This window comes from Mytilus galloprovincialis, chromosome 3, assembly GCF_965363235.1.
Source record: "Mytilus galloprovincialis chromosome 3, xbMytGall1.hap1.1, whole genome shotgun sequence".
NCBI lineage: Eukaryota > Metazoa > Mollusca > Bivalvia > Mytilida > Mytilidae > Mytilus > Mytilus galloprovincialis.
The window spans coordinates 39,299,183-39,321,903 of record NC_134840.1 but is presented as its reverse complement, the minus strand read 5'-3'; the positions used below and the strand labels follow the sequence as shown (position 1 = coordinate 39,321,903).

The 22,721-nt window shown below is 32.5% G+C and overlaps 1 long non-coding RNA gene across 1 annotated transcript; it reads right to left on the bottom strand.

Annotated features, from left to right (window-relative positions):
* Window positions 1-5,423: 5,423 nt before the first annotated feature.
* Window positions 5,424-16,040, bottom strand: LOC143067905 (uncharacterized). Its single transcript, XR_012976060.1, has 4 exons — window positions 15,398-16,040; window positions 10,203-10,673; window positions 8,302-8,473; window positions 5,424-6,884 (listed from the first exon to the last, which is right to left on the bottom strand). It is a non-coding gene; the product is annotated as an uncharacterized LOC143067905 (long non-coding RNA).
* Window positions 16,041-22,721: the final 6,681 nt, after the last annotated feature.

Sequence of the window (22,721 nt, the reverse complement as noted above, 5' to 3'; positions counted from 1 at the left end):
TCTGATGTAAAAAAAAAAAAAAAAAAACAACCAACTGTTGTTGGTGTAAAAAAATGAGTGTTAGGTGTAGATATCCCTCTGGTGATATTTATCCCACCTTGACCTCATTTTTATGATCCTTTGATAATATAAGTTACATAGTTTAACCTTTAAGATTTTTCCTCAAAACCGTGTTGTTTTTATAAAGGGACTAAACACCACTACTAACCGTGTATCAAATAATAAACTAATAAGTCTCAGTATGCCAGATAAAGGTTTTGATGTTTGATAGCAGTGTAAGTTATTTGTGTATAGCTATATTTTAGAAGGTAGAAGACCTTGATGCTTCATACCTTGTATGCAGATCCCCATTTTCTTTCTCAATTTTATACCTTATGTAACGAAATTTCGGTCTGACATGTACATTGTCCTTGACCTTATTTTCATGGTTCGTGGACTGCGTGAAAAAAAAGAGTTTTCTGTCTTTGTCATGTGAATTTCTCACTTTTTATTATTAGTAGGATAACTTTATATGATATATGATTTCCTTGTAATTCCTACATTTCGTCAGACAGTGTTCTGCTGACCTCGACCTCAGTTCATGGAACAGTGATCAAGGTTACAGTTACTTGTTTAGGTCTGTTTTTTTAGATACAATTAGTAGTAGGTCAACTATACATGGAGTATGGAACGATTGTAGAGGGTACATGTCAGTCGCGCAGGTTTTATTTGACCTTGACCTCATTTTCACAGTTCATTGCTCAGTGTTAAGTTTTTGTGTTTTGGTCTGTTTTTCATAAACTATAAGCAATAGGTCAACTATATTTGTTGTATAGACGAATTGTTAGCTGTACATGCCTGCCTGGCATGGTTAATTTGACCTTGACCTCATTGTCATGGTTCATTGGTTAATGTTTAGTTTTCTTGGTTAATGTTAACTTTATGTGACAGTTGTAATAAAGCATCATATTTAGGACTATCAACATAATATCAATGATTAGTAAAGAAGGCGACATATTTCAGCGTGCGTGCACTCTTGTGTTGTGCCTGGTTTTCCAAATACCAATAGGTCAGCTATGGCATATGGGACAATTTTATGTTGTACTTATCTGTCTGACATGTATTATCTGACCTTGACCTCATTTAATGATTCATTGGTCAACAATGATAAGTTTCTTAATTTTGTCTGTTTATTAGATACTATAAATAACAAATCAACTCTATTTAGTGTATGCAATGATTGTAATGTGTACATGTCTGTCTAGCCTGGTTCATCTGACCATGACATCTTTATAATAGAACATAGCAACAAAGCAAATGTTAGTTCATATTACAGACTTTCAACACAAATTCAGTGATAACCAAGACAAGTGACACATGTCAGCGTATGCACTTTTGTCTTGAAAACTAAAATTCACAGACACTTGAAATGACAAAGGTATCGGCAAGATAAGGTCTACATATACAAATCAACATGGCTTATATCGTCAGTCGAATTGTAGTTCTTGCTCTTTAATGATGATATAAGGACGAAGATCAACAGAGAAATCAAATTTTGTCGGTATCCTTATTAGAACATTGTTTATCCTTTTCTATGTTATGGGCAAAAAGCAAAGAAGATAGAGAGAAATTTTCAACAGAAAAAGTGAGCAATACAAGAATTTTGTCAGGATTTCTATTCAAGTCCACAATCTTTGAGAGTGTCAATTTTTGAATATGTACATATGCATAGGTGAACGACAAAGACTCATTGTATCAATTGTATCACTGACTTCCATCACAGTAGAAAGTAAAATCACAAAAATACTGAACTCAAAGGAAAATTCAAAACGGAAAGTCCCTAATCAAATGGCAAAATCAAAGGATAAAACACATCAAACAACTGTCATATTCCTGACTTGGTACAGGCATTTTCAAATGTAGACAATGGTGGATTGAACCTGGTTTTAAAGCGCTAAACCTATTCCTTTTATGACAGTCGCATCAAATTCCGTTTTTTTTTTTACAACGATGCGTGACCAAAACAGACATGATCGGTAAAATGGTCAAAATATGGTTACAGCAGTCATCACTGTGTTATAATCTCAAGACAAACAAACATATACAAAAAACACAAAAAGCATCTATCAAATTAAAAAACACATTCCTTGTTTATTCCACAGTAGATTTAGGTTAAAAACTTGTTTTATACTTTCAAATTTTATCAAAATACCAAGAAAAATCATATTTTGACTTTTACATCTGCGAACAGTATTTAACATCAATGGTGTCATTGAAAATAGGTTTTATATGTCTAATAACAAAAAGGTGTTATTTTACTTGCAAACCATCAATTAATAGATGGGTCTTTGAAATGTAATTTCTTGTAAACTATCTTCAAACAGATTTCTCAGAATTTCAAATGCAGTGACGAATGTGAGTTGGGAAGGATTAATTGTTATTTTTTCTTCACCAGCTGATTATTCCAAGGAGCTCTTCTAAGAAAGCTCGTTGTCTGATCTGCATTTCACCACATTCAACTCTGCAACAGAGATTTTAATAGTTCACTTGTTGGACTTTGTCGCCAGAAATTTGAATTCTATGACACAAACTTGAGAGGCCCTCTATGTTGGAACTGTTTTACAATTCCCATAACATTGGATACCAAAGACATTTGATGAAACAATTAGAACTGAAAACCCACGACAAACTGGAATGTGTCACCAGCAACAAAAAAAGAAGCTAAGATATAATTATTCCCCTTTTGCCGCCAATCAATAACTTTAAATAAATACTTCAGCAATAGTATACATAGATACACAAAAAGATAGGATAAAGATATTTGAGTCCGAATCCTACATCTAAAGCGTCGGATGTAATCACAATATCTTCAAAGTGTTATTGCTTTTCCATTAAATTCATTTGTTTTCTTGTTAAAACAATTGCTTTCCTTTTTTGTATTTGGAAAGAGAAGTATTACATTTTTACGGCTTAAGGTTAGCTTTTCGTGTACCCAAGACAGGCATAGGAAGTCAAATTAGGAGCGCTGTGATCGGACGTTCTTTATTTATCTATTAATGAATGCAGTGTATATCTTTGATATAAATTTTAAATTTCATTGAAATATTTTCTTGAGAATTAAAAATAATTGACGGTGGGCATGGATATCACAAACAAGCACCGTTCAAAGATGGCCATGAATAATGATACTATTTCACTTCAATTTCTGAGTCAGAATAATACAGTACTTAATATACAACACATAAGTGTTTTGTCTGAAAACACCAAAACTCTTATTATTTACTATTGAATTTAAGCTTCTTTTCTTTTCATTTTTTCTCTCTCAGAAAACCTAATCATTGAAGAGGAAATAAAAATGAATTTCATTCCTTTAGGTTTCTACCAATAGGAATATATACCGTGCAACTATATGATCGAATGAACTCTCATCCGTTGCAGTAAACCTTGATTGGTGATAAATATTTCTACATTCTGGATATTTTTATGATCTTTTATGATCTTTTTGTCTGAGGAAATAATTTCCCAGTTCTTGAAAGTGTTTCTTAATCTTCCTGCAATTGGAATGTGTTTTTGCAATGTTTTGTCCTCACTGCTCTTCAACAGTCGCCCTGTATTTGATCTTTATTTTTTTTTTTATTCGATCGTCACACGATTCTTTGTATTCGAACTACTCGCCTGGAGCACAAAATTATAAGCCTGGTATCTTTGAAGCAATTGTATGATAATGCTACTTAGTATAGACTCTTTAAAGATATCGCAATAATGTAATATTGTTAATACGTGATCACATTTGTCGATAGACCAAAACACAAGATGCATAAAGCACATTTCTTTTCGAATACAAAGTGTATCAGTAATCAAAGAGGGGCGAAAAATAACAGAGGGACAGTCAAACTTATAAATCGAAAATAAACTGACAACGCCATGGCTAGACATAGTACACAAACACAACATAGAGAAGTAACTAAAGACTAACACGAATTCCACCAATCACTAAGGCTGATATCAGGTGCGCCGGAAGGGTTTACGCAGATCCTACTCCACATGTGGAACCCGTCGTATCAATAGTTAGCAAAGGTACCAGGATTATAATTTAGTACGCCAGGCGCGCGTTTCTTCTACATAAGACTCATCAGTGACGCTTATATCAAAATATTTATAAAGCCAAACAAGTACAAAGTTGAAGAGCATTGAGGATCCAAAATTCCAAAAAGTTGTGCCAAATACGGCTAAGGTAATCTATGCCTGGGATAAGAAAATCAAATGCGTCCTTAATAATTAAAAAAATACGCGAGACATTTTTTAAACCACCTTTTTCGCACATTGAACATAGGACTGACTATTTGTGTAATTTTGATTTCATGTACTAGGCATGGCATAATTTGAGAACAACATTGTATTTTCTTTATGTTATTCGTAGGCATAGTGAGACGATAATGTTTTAAAGTTTAGATAATTCATGATGAAGGTAAATACAGAAAAGCAATAGACAACTTTCGAGTTCGATGCATTTCCGTCAAAAACTCTGGTTTAAGTGAACGTCACTTGTGCGTTTAGGGGCGTCTTCACTTCCATTCCAATGTTGAGCGACTGGTTGTGGAAAACTATAATTCTATATTGTACAAATTATTCGACAAATTGAATTCTCAAAATTGACAATAAGCACCGCTGTCATTAGGGAATTGTCATTAAGTACCTACAGAACAACCATTATTTCTATTTTATCCTGTACAATGACGTTTACTAAGACGCTTGATGAACGTTAATAGTGCAGGGATACAGGCGAGCCCTTTATCTGGTAAATGACGTCATAAAGGCGCGTATAATTGACGATTTTTTTCCGGTCACGGATGAACTGGAAAGTGGTCTATTCGGATCTTGTGTTCAATGCTTCAATTTTCTCATTAACAACTTAATGGAAAACTTGAGTATTGACTATGCAGTCGAATGTGAATTTCTGGTTTACCTTTTCTTTCTTACAAGGAGCACGCCACAGGATTTGAATTGTGGAAGTTCAATAATTGTGGACATACTAGTACTACATTTTGATCTATAAGGGACTTCCAGTTGTCCATAGATAAATGCCAGCTTCATGTATGTTTGATAACTGTCTCAAATGATTTATGTGTACATGTCCATCTAACAGTGTTCACCAGACCTTTTTGTCATTAACGAACGTTTTTCCCCATTAGATTCAGTTTCCTATTTACTTTTCTTTGTACAATATATATACTAGTATTTGACCTTTTTTTAATACTTGAAGTATATGGGGTACCGAATCTAATAAAGGAAATTAAGATAGATTGAATCAGTTGTTCGTCCTCAAAATATAATTGACCTTTACCCCATTGGAGCTTAGCGATTAATGTAAAATTTCTACAGAGCTAGTAGTAACATTTGTCAGTCATCAAGACTAATAAAGCAGATAAATCATTTCAAAGTCCTCACTTTTGTTTTGATTTTATGTGATGTTTGATATAAGATACAACAAACTGAAATTGTTTAATGACCCTGGTCATACAGTTTATCAATATACCTTTATTGGAAATACAAGGTCTTTACGTAAATGTTCATTTCAAAAGTTAAATGAAGATCCTCTACTAACTTTCTGGTTCATCATTGATTATATCTTCGTCTTCGCCCCATGGTCTAAAGTTTGCATTTGACGTTTTGGCCATCAATTCCGATTCTTCTCGCATTTTTTGGAAAAGCTTTACTCTCTTTTCCCATCCGTACTTTCTTTCATTTTTCTCACTCTCTATAAGCAAGTCTATGTAATCAATGTCACTAAGAGGATTAGGTCTAAGTGCAATTTCGTTCAGTTTGTTGATATAACAACGTACATCATTTACCATTTTCATTACTTTGCTTCCTAAAGAAGTAAAAGCATTCTTAACTTTTCCCAAAACAGTTCTCTGCTTCTGTTCTCCTTTTTGTGCGATCTCATATTTTCGTTTTAGTTCTTCGTATGTTTTCTTGACTTTGATATCAAAGGTTTCAAACCGAAACGAGTTATTTTTATGGACGCTCCAGTGACAATTTCTAGGACATACTTTACATGAGCCATCACGCATAGCAGCGCAACCACTTTTATTTGCATCATTCGGGATACCGCAAGGGAAATGACATGTTCTATTGCATGTAAGACAATTTGTAACATATTGTCTTGGTTGTAAATCTATTTTTCGCATATGAATTTCATCGACCTCATAAGTAAAATTTCTGTTAGCTTCAATGTCTGTTTTATGTCGCTTTAACACTTCTTTTTCCTGTCGAATCGTGTTTAGTTTGTTCATTCCTTCACAAATTTGAGGCTGCAGTCCTTGAATAGTAGCTTCTAAATTTTTACGCAATTCCAGGACTTCAGTTGTCAGCTGTAAACTTTTGGACTCGACGAACTTGAGTTCGTCAAAAAATATTTTGAAACTCTCTAGACCCATTTTCCAAAATAGAGATCCAAATTTTGCCTCATCAGATTTTTGGCTAGAAGCAAAGAGGGCAGAATTATTGAACTTGAAAGAGCTTTGAAAAGGGACACATGCAGCTTTCAGTGCGTCCCTGACTGGTGGTTCATTTCCATCTGCAAACGTTATTAATACATATATATTACTAGCTATGTCTTGACCAAATACAGACAAAATGGCATCAAAGATGTAACGCTGTGGAGGTGTAAGTCTAGCAAGAGGCGCTTGTGTAACAAAACAGACTGCATCCAAAAATCTGATTCCCTGGTCTCCTGGAGATGTAAAGAATTCTCGAATTTGGTCGACGATAGCTTTATCACGGATAATACCACGAGTATCTCCAAATCCTGGTGTGTCAATTATGTTAAGATTGTAATCAATTTTACTGCCGTCCATTGTATGAACTGTATAGCATGTTATCCATTCTGTTTGGGAGTCAGACTGCAAAATAAAGTTTGAAAATAACAAGAGAGTGTCAGAGTGACAGCAAAGCGGATTTCCTGCCATAGGTCGAACCTTGAACAGTTGGACAAGTATACATTTACACTACATTTAATAAGCTTAAACAGCTCTGATTTTGGAATAAGATTGAATATTTGACACAGCATAGGTTTGTATCCTAAATGTCATTGATCATTAATACCAAGGATTTATATAACAAATCCTCGTTAATGGAATGTCTATTAGAAATCTTTAAAACTTATCTGTAAGTGTAATCGAAATTTATATATATAACTAACCATTTCTGTTCAAAGGGAAATAATTCAATCACAAAATCAGTACCATTTTTGACTATTTGAAAGAAAGATAACTCATGAACAAGAAAAGCTAAAATCAAGAAAATTCGTCTAAGCATTTTCATGTTACTTAACGGACACTGTTTGGTAGCCGCCCGACTGCCGTACATACCCAAATCAATAACCGATTTTTCCTTCGAAAATGTAATGCAAATTTGAAATGAATAAACATTTGACCTCACATTACTACGAACAGCAAAAAACAAATTGTGTCTGTTTGAAGCCCTTATATTTCAAATAAAAGTAGTGACCTTCTGATTATTTAAATGTTATAATAGGCAAATATGTCATGTATATTCACGAAGAAGAACATTAATATTTGACCATTTCAAATAGTCTCTAAAAGATTAAAACAAGGGACCGTTTGACATTATGTTTAACGAAAATTTAGTTGCCGTGGAAGAAAAGGACTCGTATTTTAGATACATGAACATTTAAATGACTTGTTGTCGTGAGACTTTTAATAAGGTTTACAGATCGAACAGAGTCGTTCCAAACAACAAGCTTAAGGTCGATTGACTAATTGGTTATTGATTTTATAAATTACAGGCAAACATGATTTTAGCACGGTCAATTCAGTGAATAAAGCTTTGTAAAGTGTATGACATTTAATGACTGGTCATTCAGTGAAATACATTTGAGAATATTAATTTTGATATAATAAAAACAAGAACCAAACCAAAAGTAAAAGTGCGTTAACTTCATTAAATATTATTGAATGGGGGTCCGTTTAACCCCACCACGTGCTGTATGTGCAGGTCCCAAGCCAGGAACCTGTGATTCAGTTGTTGCCTGATTGTTGCTGTATTTCATATTTGTATTTCGTTCATTGTTTCATATAAACAGGCCGTTAATTTTTTTCGTTTTAATTGTTTTGTCATTTAGGGAATATTAATAACTGACTATGCGCTATAGGTTTTACTTATTCTTGTAGGCCGTACGATGGCCTATGCTTGTTAACTTCTATGTCATTTAGAGATTTATATCATTCGATAGGGTGCTCATATTCAATTATACCACAACTTCTTATTTTCATATCTTATCATATTCTTGTGGTTTACCTGATTTTTAAGTCTTTTCTTTTCTTCATCGGTTAAATCAACTAAAGTAAATCGTCATCCCACGATACGTCAGTAATATAGTTTATCATGCCATCTATCAATGTGCTCTTCCCAGATCCGGTGGCACCCACTAACATTATAGTTTTTTCAACACTTCTAACTCTTCTCTGCCCTACAAGAACAACATATCAGGTGTAAACCACATAGAAAGATTGTGTCATTCACAATAGCTTGTCTATGCGTACGGATTTAGAATCCATTTACTGAGAGTGGGGGAAAAACCATGAGAAGTGTATAGAAGTTCAAATATAGTGCATTATATTTATATAGTGCATACAATCATAAACACCAATGATACTGTATTACCGCCATTGCTTGGATGTTCTTCGTTTTGAACCACGTTAATTTATTTGATATGTTGCATATTGTTCGGAAATTATGTTAGACGTCTAATCAATAGAAACAGTAGATTGTGAATCAGCAATGGAACGATTCAGTGGTTCCTTTCATAAAATTTCCATTTATACGAGAAAGTCATTGTAATAACACTTCTTGCGACTGAGACACTTATCCAACAAAGACCAAAGAATGAGGATGTAAACAATTATAATACATCAACAAGAGGGTTTTTCGGTGTTCTGTGTTTGATTCGTCTCTACGATCGTCGCAAAATGCGTGACATAAATCTTTTCGTCGAAATCGTCAGTGTTAGCAATTTATTGGGATTTCTGCCTGTCGGGTCATTGAATGAATATTCTACAGTGTGTATCAATGCTTTTTTTTTATAACAAAATACATACTATAAATAATTGTGCATGTTATAAGCGATTTTTAGTCACATTTTGTCACAAGTAATATGCACAAGCCCTTTTTGTACAAATTAAAATTTGTATAAAGCCAAATTACAAATTATGATTTGTACATTTTTTTTGTACCAATTATAATGTGTACAAACTGATAATTTGAACACAACTACATAACCTGTACATCTCTTAAACTGTATATAGATAAATAGCAACAGTAGTTTACCGGTGTTAAAAACTCATTCGTAACTGGATTGAGAGAGAAGCAAATCGGGGTTAAAAACTTAAACAAACCATGGGAAACACATTAGCTATAAGAGGAAAACAAAGGAACAACAGGAGCATTGAAGTGGAAAACAAACGCCAACATACAAAGAAATTAACTATTTGATAACAACTGCCTTCTTCATGACTTCGTACAGGACATTTTAAGAAAAACGTGGAGTAAACCTGTTTTAATGGATAGCAAAACCTCCTGCTTTATGACAATGTTAAACAGATATTGCGGAAACAATGTACATTATATAGATGTATATAATTAGTTATCAAAGGTACCAGGATTATAATTTAGTACGCCAGACGCGCGTTTCGTCTACATAAAACTCATCAGTGACGCTCATATCAAAATATAAACTGTACATCTGTTCATAAGATCTAAAGAAAATTATCATGTTATCCCAAATATATTACATTTATGTTTCAAATGCAGTTTACATACTGTTTATACGCATATAAACATATTGACTGTTTATACACAGCTTTATAAATGGGCAATACGACTTTTTTCAATCTCCACATTAACGCAAAATCTATTTTGGAACTCTCCTGTAGGAACCTATCAACTAAAATGGCGAGTATATAAACAACTTTATGTTACCGTATGGTATAAAGTAACGAATAAAACCAATACCGTTTAGTAAGCTAAACAAGGCCCGGCTGAAAAATGTGAAACGATTTAAAAGGAAAGACCAACATCATAAATTGTTGATAGCAAGCGATATCCTATTTTCAATTTTTTTACCAATAATTCTAAGATCAATATAAGACATGTATGATAATCAAAAACAATAAATTCACTTAAATCAAAATGATACTAACCAAATGTACATTTTCGTGTTTTGGCAGCGTGATTGGTTGAACTTTTTGGTTGATGAAGTGGAAGTTTGAAAATTGTTGGATTTCCATCTTTAATCTTTTCAGCGCAAGTCTGAACAGATTTGCCTAAAGATATATTGGTAGAGAATTTGACAGGTTTACTAAATGGACCCTCTTCACCATCCTGATTCACCGCTCGAATCTTAAAATCATATTCCGTTCCACATTTTAAGTCTGGAACTGTAGTTGTTCGTCTTTTGGTTTCTGTGACTACTGGTATCCATCTAGCGGTTTCTGTGTTGCGTTCCTTGTATTTAATTTCATAATTATCAATACTATTTGAACCATTTATTGGTTCACTCCAAGCTAAAGTAATGCTATTCGAAGTGGATTCAACTTCAATAGGTTCACCTGGTTCACTTGGTATTTCAGAATAGTCCGATCCAGTTTCTTTTTCTTCGTCCACACCAGAAGCTTCATTAACATATATAAGTAATATGATAATTGTAAGTACAAATGATCAAATAACAAGAATGTGTCCATAGTACACGGATGCCCCTCTCACTCTTCCATGTTCAATGGACCGCGAAATTGGATAAAAACTCTAATTTGGCATTAAAATTAGAAAGATCATACCATATGGAACATGTGTACTAAGTTTCTAGTTGATTGGACTTGAACTTCATCAAAAACTACCTTGACCAAAAACTTTAACCCGAAACTCACACTTTCATTTTCTATTTTCAGTGGACCGTGAAATTGGAGTCAAAAGTCTTATTTGTCTTAAAAATTAGAAAGATAATATCATAAGGAACCTGTGTACTAAGTTTGAAGTTTATATGACTTCAGCTTCATCAAAAACTACCTTGACCAAAAACTTTAACCTGAAACTCGTACTTTCATTTTCTATGTTCAGTGGACCATGAACTTAGGGTCAAAAGTCTAAAAAGCTTTAAAATCAGAAAGATCATATCAAAAGGAACATGTGTACTAAGTTTCAAGTTGATTGGACTTCAGCTGCATCAAAAACTACCTTAACCAAAATCTTTAACATGAAGCGGACGAAAATACGAACGGACGAACAGACAGACGGACACACAGACCAGAAAACACAATGCCCCTCTGCTATCGTAGGTGGGGCATACAAACTCAGCCGGGAATATTAACATAGCGTTTTATGATAAAGTGTCATTATTCGTTCATATTTTAACACTACTTACTTTTAGTATTTTTGGTGAAGATTAAAAATAAAAAAAATATAGCAGCTAGCGCTACATTCAATTCGATATTTATATATATTACAGGCAATTTCTAAATTTAGGCATTTTGTAAAATGCCTGCAAGATTCGGTCATTTATATAATGACTTATTTTTCAAGGCATTTTACAAAATGCCTGGAAAAATTGAAAGGCATTTCACAAAATGCCTGAAATTATTTTATAGAATGAAATGTTAAAAAATCAGGTGAAAGCTCTGAGCATCGGATCAGTTTTATTCATGATTATTACTGAATTAAGAAAAAAAGAGTTAAAAAAGAGTTAAAAAAATAATGAATACATTTTACTTATTTATTCCAAATTCACACTAGCACAGGACTAAACAATTATTTATTACTTTCTTAAAATGTTTGGATTGCATAACTGTTACACACTATCTGTCCTGATTTTTTTTTCAAATACATTGTTTGGCGAATAATAAGGTTTAAGTACTTCGACTACATTTGGACTGAGAATCCTGAATCATCATCAGCTCATTTATTACCTTTACAGATAAAACAATTAACATTCGACCACATTAAGTTTCTCAATAAGCACACACGTCACACATGAATATCTTCTTTTTCATGTGTTCCCAAAAAAATAGAACATTATCATGATTTTTTTTCTTGTATCATTTGGTTTTTAGCTTTTAACGGACTGAAGCAATTCTGCCCATGACGGGTGATGCAACTATAGCAGGATACTCTTATACTGTTAAAGCACTGTTATTTATTTTTCAAACTTTAACCCTCAGTCTACTACTGTCTTATTCATTTATCAGATTGCAAAGACCAAAAAACTCCATTGCTGTTCTGCAACTGGAATTTTCTGTCCCTATCTAAAATACCTTCATTTCAATCGTAAGCTGCAGTCGAAGTTCCTGACCTTTATCCAGGTCAATCCACTGCAGATATAAACCATATAATTTATAACCAAATTGTTCACGTCTTAAAAATGCATGAAATTTTTGCGACTGAAAGGAAACAAACAGCAATCAGTCAATTAAAAACAAACTTCTTTTTTTCTCTGCTTCATATGTTTCTCTTCACTGTATTTAATCTAGATTTTCTAAAAAGTCGTTTGTAAATTTTGTTCTATTGACAGAACTATTTGCCCTTATGACATTTTGAAATAATCATGAATTTACTGCTAGTATCTGAAATGAAGAGTGAGAATACGTATCGTTATTTCACTAAAAATAAAATATTATATGAATACAAACCTTCCTAGTTGTTTTTTGGAAAATAAATTAATTCTACAGAACAATTACTTATTTTCTTTGCAAGATAGTGTGTGTTTGTCCACTGTTGTCAAATGCATGTCAATGATATCCTTCTTCTACAAATTGCCTGAAACTAAACAGGCAATTTGTTGAAGTTTGAAACAAAATTTCAGGCATTTTACAAAATGACTAGGTATTTTTAGTCATGTTGTATAATGCCCGTCATGGTTAGACATTTTATAAATTGCCTCCAAATTCAGTCATTTTACAAAATGCCTTAATTTAGAAAATGCCTGTAACATCCATTGTTGATTTTGAACGCCAATTAGAGGGGCATTTTGGACTGCCATTGAAAAATAAGGGTAAATTGGACAGGACCAGAAATGTTGCTCTAAGAACTAAGCTTAAAATAGTTAATGTTGCAATCCTTTTTTCAAATTAATCTTCATTCAGTCTAAATTTCTTAAAAATTTCTAAAGATGACAACTGAACATCTTAAAAGTGCACCTTAGAGTGATGTGCAATGAGTACAAATAACTTAAGGTTGCCTATAATTGCTTACATCCACTTCATGTGGCGCTAAATGAATTTGGGTTAGCATATTGGGTTTCAAACCCTTGAGTAATATATAATTCTGATCTTTATAAGCCTAAGTGTGTCCATTTTTAGTCTGAACAAACATACAATTATCAAACACAGCAGGATTTATATAAATTAAATCAGATGCGCTGTTCGTATAGATAACACTCAACGTTGGTGTTTAAAAACAAAAAAGTTTGAAGGGAAATTTTATTACAAAGTTAACAGCATCGAAACCATTATATTACCATACTTTGTTCAAATTTAGTTTATGCTATCGAAACATAAGCATTGTGAAAGAAAGCCCTTAATACTTCAAATGATTCTTTTTATTACGGGCAATTGCTGTAAACAACTAATTTACAGACAAGAGTGCACACACTGATATGTCTCGCCTTTTTTACTAATCATTGATAGTATGTTGATAGTCCTAAATATAAAACTTTATTACAACTGTCACATAAACTTTACATTAACCAAGAAAGACAAACATTGACCAATAAACCATGAAATTAAGGTCAAGGTCAGATGAACCATTTCAGAAAGACATGTACAGCTAACAATTTTTTCATATAACAAATATAGTTGACCTACTGCTTATAGTTTAAGAAAAACAGACCAAAACATTAAAACTTAACACTGAGCAATGAACCGTGAAAATGAGGTCAAGGTCAAATAAAACCTGCACAACTAATATATAGATCATAAAATATTTCCATACACCAAATATAGTTAACATATTGCATATAGTATTAGAAAAAAGACCAAAACTCAAAAATTTAACTTTGACCACTGAACCATGAAAATGAGGTCAAGGTCAGATGACACCTGCCAGCTAGACATGTACACCTTACAATTCTTCCATACACCAAATATAGAAGATCTATTGCATATAGTATAAGAAAAACAGACCAAAACACAAAAACTTAACAATAACCACTGAACCATGAAAATGAGGTCAAGTTCAGATGACACCTGCCGGTTGGACATGTATACCTTACAGTCCTTCCATACACCTAATATACAAGACCTATAGCTTATAGTATCTGAGATATGGACTTGACCACCAAAACTTAACCTTGTTAACTGATCCATGAAATGAGGTCGAGGTCAAGTGAAAACTGTCTGACGGGCATGAGGACCTTGCAACGTACGCACATACCAAATATAGTTATCCTATTACTTATAATAAGAGAGAATTTAACATTACAAAAAATTTTAACTTTTTTTTCAAGTAGTCACTGAACCATGAAAATGAGGTCAAGGACATTGGACATGTGACTGACAGAAACTTCGCAACATGACGCATCTATATACAAAGTATGAAGCATCCAGGACTTCCACCTTCTAAAATATAAAGTTTTTAAGAAGTTTGCTAACACCGCCGCCGCTGCCGCCGGATCACTATCCCTATGTCGAGCTTTCTGCAACAAAAGTTGCAGGCTCGACAAAAATGACTGAATCAATGAAAGTTCGTGTTAGAACATTTTATCTTTTTATACTGGCCTTCTTCATTAACTAGCCTAAGCAGACATGCTTGATATCTTTGCTGATAAAGTCAGTATTAAAAACAAAAATTTCATTATTCTATAAATATGTGACACTTTGCATGCTGTTGTTCCGTACCCGCTTTCTCGTATTTCATACTTTTTAATTGTAATGTGCCACAATCTAAGATTTGAATACTCTCGGACAACATTGACATTTAATTCATTAGTCTGTTGTGTTCGTGCTATCCATCGCATTATATCTTTGGCTAACCAATTATTTGGTCTCGAACGTGATTATATTTATATGGTATTTAAAGTCAGTTCCTTAATGTAAATTTCGACCGTATATTTATAGAATTTTTATTGTTTAACGAATAGATGTTACCAAGGTGTGGGCCCTGTTGCAGTTATCATTTTTATGAAATTTAGACGGAACTTTACTTAGTTTGGACATAAACCTGCATTCATAACAGAACAAGAAAGAAAGAGCTGTTTTAATAGGGGTGCAATTAGAATACCTACAACATGTCGCTACATTTTATTGCAGAAACTACATAGATGTTGTCTCATCACACTTCTAGTAAGTATATCCAGCTTATTGACCCTATTGAAATAAAATGTACTCATGTTTGAAAATATTATACTTACTGCCTGCATTTTCGTCTTTTTTACCACAAGTAACAGAATATAAGACTTTCCTTTCACTTGTCTCATTGTTCACTGCTGACTCTATATTTTCATTTGATGTAACATGACCTTGGACGTCATCCGTTATCAGCGGGTTTTTAAGAAGTTTTGTAATGTCATCGAGGCCTTCAAAAGACTGACAGACTGGAAAATGAAATGAATGGTATGTATATATAAGTGAAGCCAGTAGAGTTCAATTATTTGTATTTCTACCTGTAACGTCTATGTTATATAGACACCTAAGTTTTGATATTGTATGAATATTGTGTCATTGATCAAACTTATTCGTTCAGTGTATATTTACTTGTTTTTTGTTTAAAAGTCTTTTTGACCAAGTTAAGTCCTTTCAATTGATATCTATAGTGTGTCTTTTTTTTATTGCAATGTTACACTACTGTCTCAGGTAAGGGTGAAGGCTGGCGAATGTGATGTGGTTGTCGTTTGTTAGTGTGTTTCTGAAGAGTTTCTTGTTTCTCAATTTTTATATAGATAAGACCGGTGGTTTCACACTAGTTTTTTTGGGGGCTTTTTATAGCTTTTTGTTCGGTGTTGAATACCATACTTTGACCAATAATTATTAACTTTTTATACGTTCTGACTTGGATAGAGCGTTGAATGTCTCTCTAATATCTTTCGCCCCCTTTTGTCATATTGGTATTCAAACCACATCTTTTCATTTATAGTACCTTCTAGAGTTGCTTTTTACATATTTACTCAGTATGAGTATCTTAAGTGTTAAAATCATAAGAAACCAGTGAGTGGTGAAAAATAATGTTTATCCAATTCTTGAACCAATGAATGTATATATCATAAACTTAGTCCTCTGTGTACGATTTTATCATTTTTTACGCAAATATATCGTATAATCGTCAATTTTTCTCTCTGTGTCTGTTATGATTTAACAAATATGGCTGCTCATTAAATGCCGTGTTTTGAAGCCGAAGTTTACCGATTGCCACCTTATAGTAAACAAATAACAAAAAGCATGGGTATTGGGCACGTGTTTAACATGTACAATCCGATAATTGTTTATTCTAATGACAGATTCATACGTATTGCGATCACCGGATTTTTACGAGGAGGGTTACGCTCAGGTCACTATACATGCGGAAAATATGTCGGCGAATTGCTTCCTGGAAGCAAGCAATTAAAAATAAGTAAATTTCTTCTAAATGTTGACAAATTACAGAACTTTCTTCAGAAAAAAAGTATATGTACATAAGTTCTATAATGAAAACTATCCATTTAGTTATAAAAAAAACATATGCATATTTTTTTTTTAATTTGAGGTTTCTTATGACTTTAATAATCAGGGTCCGCGTATTGATGTAATTAGTTGTGCATTTAAAATAACATAATCATGTTTAGTTTTCGTATGTCCTGTTAAATATCAACGCCCCATATACTGTATAGAAAGTCAAGTATGTCATCTTATTATTTCAGTTTATTTTGTTTCGGTGTATATTAATTCGATGTTACACGCTACACGAAATATAAATTTTTGTAGCTGCTATTGTATGGAAATATAATAATTCATTATTTAAAGAGTTATTTGTCAAAATGTGTTAAACAAAAAGTAAAAAAAATATTTCTTTTCGATTGTTTGCGATTGATACGACGACAAAATAAATGCTCCAAGAAAATTGTTTTGATATTAGAATAAATCAAATGGCTGACGTTTTAAAAACGTTTGTTCTTATTTCAATACAGACAATAGTAGTATACCGGTGTTTAAAATTGATAAATTGATTGAGAGAATAGGAAATCCTGGTTACAAACTAAAACCGAGGGACACGCATCAACTACTAGTATAAGAGGAAACAAAGGAACAACAGGAATACTGAAGTGCAACATAAACAAACGCCAACATACATAGAAACGACCTATTTGATAACAACCATATTCCTGACTTTTTACAAGACATTTTAAGACAAAATAGTTGTTGAACCTGTTGTGATGGCTAGCCAAACATCCCGTTTTATGACATTCGCTAAGATGTCAACACTACGTGACAAAACTACAACACAAACACACGCACGAACATTCATCACAGAAAACGCACAAACAAATAATATAAAAGTCGACACAACATGCAAACCACAGAACAGCAACGAACATATTCCATCAACAATAGACACCACAGGATGTTACAAACAGTAACGCACGTACGTAACTAGCATGCAATCTCGAACTATGGATAAAAAATTATATTAATAAAATATTCAAAGAACAAAGCATATATAGCACAAATGACCAACAAGAAAAAATTCACATAGAAGTCAAATTACTGAAATCTTCAGTCGACTTAATTAATATAGTGGTTGCACATTAATAAAAATTTGAATTATTTTTTTGGCAATATTTGCCTTTTTATCTTGTCAACTTTAATAGATAAATAGAAAATTCAAAAGGAAAAATTATCAGCAGTATAAGATCAGTGATATTGTCTGCCTTAAATTAATGGAGAATAAAGGCTTTTTCCCCTGGAGAAGAATCCCAATTTGAAAAAAAATATGGCTTAAAATTATTCCCAAAAGACAACTTTTCTCCCAAACAGTGCAGTCTCAGAAGTAATTTGGCATGAATACAAACTGAAAAACACTAGTTTATACATTTTTCATACATAAAATTAATATATGTGCAGATTTCAGGGTCTATTTGTGTATCATCACTGACAAGAAGGAGTCTTATTTCAAAGCAGGGTTTGACTCTTGAAAGGGGGTCTGTAAATTGAAGTTTCAGTCAAATTCATGGTTTAATCTTAATTTCCCAATGTGATGAAAATTTCACATATTTTCCCAATAAAAAGGGTAGAGGTAGTTTTGAAAAAAACCAACAATATCATTGAAAATCTACAAATATGTCAACAGGACGAAAAAAACGTTTCAGAATAGTATGCACTATTTTTTTTTACCAGACATGTCTTTATGTCAACTTACACCTGCACATATCGGTTCCTATAATTTTTCCAACAAGCAATGTCATAACAACACTTCCGCTCTTCAGTAGAAGAAAACAAAGACAAATGTTTCTATTGCTTTCAAACTATATATTTAGTGAATTGAGTTTATCTCAAAATATACCAGAATTAAACTATGACATAATCTTTAAGAAATATTGAATTGATATTACTGATTTTCTGAGATTATAGGTATATTGATCCAATATCCACCCGTTCGTAGTATGGGTCACATTTCCGACCTTACATTGATAACGTGCTACGTGTACAATGTTTCGAGTTCTTTCGGAATTATATTCCAGGTAAATCTCTTCAGAGGTCGTCCGTTTTGTTTTTTATTCTCTAAATGTTTATTTATTTATTATTTTGTACATTTTATTTAGTATTGTACCTTTTATTTATTATTGCTCGTTTTATCAACGTATGGATCACTGGTTTTGGTTATTAGATTTAGTTTTAGATACGTTTCAATATGCATTTTTCATTGTCAGCGCACATTCCTTTGGTTTTAGTGTAACTGTCTAATTAATTTCTATTGGGAGACATTGATTGATTTCAAGTGTTTAAACGATTTCCCCAATGTTCCTGTTTCTTTTGAATGCTATTGTAGGTTTTTTATCAAAGGGATTTTTGAACTGTGGGTTGTCTTGAATTAAATGCCAATGTTTTCTTTTAATCAATGGTTTGTAAATTTTCTGCATTAGCGTGGTATTGTGTTATGAAAGATATATTACAGTTATCTGTGTTTTTGTTTATGCTTGTTTGTTAATTTGTTTAATCTTTCTGTATGGGAAATATTTCTTAATATTTTATTTACAAAAGCGATTTTGTAACCTCTTTGTATTAATTTTTCTGTAAATAAGTTTATTCTTTCATTAAAATTGTCAGGATCAGAGGTATTTCTAAGAATTCTTATTCCTTCACCTTTAATAAAGGATTTAAAACAGCTTTTAGCGTGGTTAGAATTTTGGTCTAGATATTGGAATTTTTCAGTTGGTTTTGTGAAACATTTAATATCTAAGATATTTTCTTTTTGAAATCTCTGTCCTTTATACGTTTCTAAGTCTAGAAAATTTTAACTTTGTCTGTCAATTTCATAAGTAAATTGCAGTAGGTTGTGGTTTGAGTTTGTTATTTTGAAAAGAAATTTAACTTCTTCCGTAGTACCTTGAAATAAAAATATATCCATCATCTTTCATACGTTTATGAAATAATATTTTGTTTTTGTGTGGAAAGATATTTAGAATTTTATTTATATGTTGGTATTTAGCTATATCTGAGATTTGAGGACTTGCTACATGTCCTTGGCAAGCTCCTATAATTTGCCTATAACATTTTTTGTTGAACTCATTATTAAGGAGAATAAAGTTTGTTATATGTAGTAAATAGTAAAAACTGGGTTTCATTATGTGATATTCTAGGTTTTCATATATCCCCGTAACACTGTTTAAAGCGTCAATAATTTCGCTAAATCTTAGATTTGTGTAAAGGGATGTGATATCATAAGTCCCCAGTAAAGTATCAGTTTCTATCTTTGATTTTTCGAGTCGACGTATGAAGCTACATGTATCAGATATGTACGTAGTTTGTGTTTTAACTATTGGTAATAGGAAGAAATCCAAATACTGTCCGATTCTTTCTAAAGGACCGTTGCATTGTGAAATGATTGACCTTGCTGGTACTTGTATTTTAATATCAGTTTGTTGTTTATAAATATCTTTCAGTATTTCGTTATTCAGTTTGTGGATTTTAGGCAGAAAGTAGGCAAAGGGTCTTTTGGTTGTTTGATTTTATTTATGTTGATTCCATTTTACAATAGAATTCGGACACTGTTTGGTTTCTTTGGCCGTATTTATAAGTATAACCAGTCGAGTAATGCACTTTTGGTATAACATTTTGACTCTGAAACTTTTGCTTGGTTTATTTTATTTGTTTGTGATGATGTCAATCTTTGGGGAACTAATAGTGGTATTAACATTGGCATAACTAATTTCAATGGAGATTATTTGACAACTCCCCCACAGTCATGGACGGTTTACTGGTAACGACCAAACTGTTGCTTTTGGGGAGATTCTTTGGTAGAAAAACACACTGATAATGCTGCCATCGTCAATATTCGCAAACAAAAAGTACCAATGCAAAGTGTCTTGCAAAATTTTAGAATTTCCCGGTTATTGCTGATATGTTGCTGAGTATAATCATACGACTTAATTGTGACTTAAGCAAACTCAAAATTAATTAAAATGGTGAGAAAAATTTTATATGTAAGTTATATATCCACTGTTGCTGAAATTTGAGATGTAGAAATGGCTGAATATGTTAGACATTTCATTCCTTTATAATCTAAGACATATTGGACTTTTAACTATCACCTCCAAACTGCATCATATTTTGCATAGACGTTAAGTCATTATACCATAAGTGTATCCCAAAACAAAAGAAGCACGAACATCGGTATAATATGCTCATTAAAGCATTAGAACATCTCAATATTAAAAGCCGAACAAATATAACAGGTTTGTTTATAAAATTTATCTCAAGTTATAAAGATCTTAGCTGAAAACACAAATTGGAACCATCTTTTGAATCCGTGCCTGACAAAGGATCACTAGTTCTGAAAGTTAGGAAAATATTCCAGAAATTCAAATATTTTAGTTTTTCTTAGGTGTACATAAATTTTGGCAGACAACAGTACAAACGGTACTGATTTTTTTGGCATTTGGTTAGAGACTTTTCCTCGGAGTTCGGTATTTTTGTAATTTATGACAAGACGGATAACATGACATTAAAAGGAAAAAAATATCTGTATCTGTGTGTTTTGACATTGTCATATATATCTTCAGTCATATCTTAGCTTATGGGACCAATTTTATAGATAGAAAATAAGGAAGTTTCTCTTACTGGTAGCGATATCAAGTAATCTAAGACTCTGATTACCTGTTGTTGTTTCACTATTGAATGTCTATATTTACAATTAGATATGGTGTATTTTTGTTTCTGCCTAAAAATACATGTAACGAAACAGGATGTTACTGGTACGCTATGTCGAAAAGGACATCTACCTCTCTAAAATCAAAATAAAAATATGACCTTTCTTTCTAATAATTAGTTTAACCACAAATGTTGTAACTACTTGTTTAATTAAAGGATTTATACAATGGACTAAAAAACGAAAAAGAAGCAATGACCCTTTGTATCTAAACCAATTTTACATTTTATCAATCGGAGTAACAGTAGTAGAAATAAAAAAAACTTCTTTAAACAGTTCTCATTGATTTTCTACAGGCGAAATAAGCAAATAGAGAGAGTAACAAAATGACAATATAATTTAAAAAGAGTAGAATATGTATCAAGGAGCAATCATAATCCATAAGTTGACTATAAACAGGGAACTAAACGGACAAAAAGAAAGAAAACAAAAATAGACAGCACAGAAAACACTACACAGACTTCTTTGTTCAAGTGCTTCCGTGTAAGCATGAATTCCTATGAAGGAAATTATGATAGAAAACAACGCTAGCCTTTAGATTTTATATATACTGAGTGACATATACTCTACAAACAGGCACTACTGGAATGTTGCTACACAGAGAATTAGAATTGAAAAATTGAAATAATCTCGTTTGTTGCAAATCGTAGTTTTCAACCAAACCCTCTTCGTTTATTGCTAGGAATTAATAAGGTTATGAGAACCATAGAACCATATCTGTATCTGTTTTATACACTTATTTTTACATAGTTTCTCTTGCATGTTAAGATCAAAAAGATAAATGTATTTCGTTACATTACTCTAGGACTGGTGATTATGTTGATTTCAGTTATGTCATTGATACTTCTAAGCCTGCATCATAGACATCGAATTCTACACCATGGGTAGTCATGTCTAAGCTTTTTATATGACAACCATACGATGACTTTGCCGTCACATTTGATTGTAAATTATCCAGTAGTTTTATGCAGCAAAATTCCTTTAAATGCATATAGAGTTTATATTTTTAAAGTATATCATACAGCAGAGCTTGCGTTTTCTTTTTATAATTGGTTGATAGGGGATTGCTACTTACAAGATAGCTCCCGAGTCAAGGGCTATAACAATAGAGTTGAAGGGATCTTCGAATGTTTTACGGAAGCGATCACGACTTAATTGATTGTTACATAATTTCTGTCACCGGTGACTATGACATTTTTACATTTGTCGTACCTAAATTGAAAGCCATTTGACTCGTCGGTTTATTTTCATTTTCTTCAGAACTACTGAGCATGTGATAGCAAACGTACTTTCAGGTTTATATCTTTTCGTTTGAAACATATTAAATTTTGAATAAA